The sequence below is a fragment of the Antechinus flavipes genome, chromosome 1, assembly GCF_016432865.1.
Source record: "Antechinus flavipes isolate AdamAnt ecotype Samford, QLD, Australia chromosome 1, AdamAnt_v2, whole genome shotgun sequence".
Taxonomy (NCBI): Eukaryota; Metazoa; Chordata; class Mammalia; order Dasyuromorphia; family Dasyuridae; genus Antechinus; species Antechinus flavipes.
The window spans coordinates 634,355,888-634,357,955 of NC_067398.1; the positions used below are offsets into that span (position 1 = coordinate 634,355,888).

The 2,068-nt window shown below is 41.5% G+C and overlaps 1 pseudogene; it reads left to right on the forward strand.

The window, feature by feature from the left end:
• The first annotated feature begins 361 nt into the window (after nucleotides 1–361).
• On the forward strand, nucleotides 362–1,256 carry LOC127547834 (nuclear speckle splicing regulatory protein 1-like; annotated as a pseudogene).
• Nucleotides 1,257–2,068: the final 812 nt, after the last annotated feature.

Consider the following 2,068-nt stretch of genomic DNA (forward strand, 5'->3'; position numbering starts at 1 on the left):
TTACACCTTTAAGAGATCATATATAAGAAGCTCTTAGAGCCTCAGTCAAGAGTCAATGGAGGAGTCAGTTCGGGAGATTAACAGAGCCAGCATTCAGAACTGGAGATTCAGAGGGAGCTGGAGGCTGAGGCTGAAGCTGGCAGAGGCAAAGGACATTCAACAAGAGCTCTCAACTAAGGAAATCTTACTTGGCTATTTTGAAGGAGACAAAGGATTTGAACTTTTAACACTTGGCTGCCTTTGAGGCGATTATTACTTTGAACTGAAACTAAGGCTGCCTCCAGAAGAACCCCAAGAAACCTGCTTTAAGGCGTTAGCTTTACTCTACTGCGCCGCCGGGTGGGGCGTAGGCCAGAGCAAGATGGCACCCCCAGGCAAGCAATATGGGCTCATTTTGCCTAAGAAAGCCCAGCAGTTGCAGAAGCCTATTTTGCAGAAGCCATCGGTGTTCTTGACAATGACTCTGATGAGGAGACCTCCTTGAGTGACTGCCTTCAGAAATAAGCCCTCAAGAAGCAAGTGATGAAGCAGACTAAACTAGAAATTCAGAAGGCCCTAGCAGAAGATGCCACTGTGCATGAATATGACAGTATTTATGGGGACATGCAGCGGAAGAAAGAAAGTAATCCTAAATTGCTTTCAGTAAAAGACAGAAAGCCCAAGTACATTCACAGCCTACTAAAAGCGGTGGAAATAAGAAAAAAGGAGCAAGAGAAAAGAATGGAGAAGAAAATTCAGAGAGAACGAGAAATGGAGAAGGGAGAATTTGATGATAAAGAGGCATTTGGGACATCGGTTTACAAGAAGAAAGGACTGAGGAGGCAGAAAGAGAGGAGAGCCGACTGGATGTAACCAAATAGAAGAATCTCAGTGGATTTTATAGACACCTTTTAAATCAAACAATTGAAGAGGAAGTCCCTAAATGCAGCCTTCGGGAAGCCAGCTCTAGGATAAAGGAAGAGAAGCCGCGGGGTTATTCTGAGGAACGGAATCCAGCAGGAAGAGTCCGGGATGATAGAGCCAGGCCCGAAATCAGAGCGAAGGAAGAGGAAAATCCCGATGCCAACAGCGTCCTGGAGGAGGAGGGGAACGGGGCCAGCCGAGAGGGCCGGTGGCCCGCTGCGGGGCCAAAAGCTACACTGAGAAAGAACACTGAAGGTCCCAAGAGCAGCCCAGGAAGGGGAAGGTGTCTCTTTTTTGGCATTTGTCAGGTTATATATATATGTCCTCAGCTCACGGTATTTCAATGTAAATAAAAATGCCCTTAAAGAGAAAATCTAACTCAGTTTCAATTGATTAATGATGGACAGATGCAGCTACACCCAAAGAAAGAACACTGGGACATGAATGTAAACTGTTTGCATTTTTCTTTTTCTTCCCGGGTTATTTTTATCTTCTGAATCCAATTCTCCCGATGCAACAAGAGCACTGTTTGGTTCTGCACACATATATTGTATCTAGGATATACTGTAACCTATTTAACATGTATAGGACGTTTGCCATCTGGGGGAGGGGGTGGAGGGAGGGAGGGGAAAAATCGGAACAGAAGTGAGTGCAAGGGATAATGTTGTAAAAAATTACCCTGGCATGGATTCTGTCAATAAAAAGTTATAATTATTTTTTAAAAATAGCATTGATTTGGTGGTATTAGACTTCTCCTAAAGTACTCCTCAGTTCCAAATTTATTGTGTAGAATAGCAATATTAGGAGGAGTCATAAAAATAGATTTTTGAATTCGTAAAATATTTACTAAGTGGAACAGGATAACAAACTTTTAGAAAGGACCTCCATGTTGATGAATAAAACTGGTACCTAACAGAGAAATCCCTCAAAGAGTACTTCTCAAAAAGTCCTCATTTAGTATTCTCTTGAGAAATTTTACTAAATTGCTACCCACTTTCTCCTAAGGAAAATCATTTCAGTTTTGAATAGATCTAATTGCTGATTAGGATTCTATTGTTTTTTTTTTCTTTTTTGTTTTATTCCTTTTTTTTTTTTGTTGTTGTTTGTTTGTTTTTCTCCTTTTATCCCCTCTCCACATTAAGAAAGGAGAACTAACAAGGAAGAA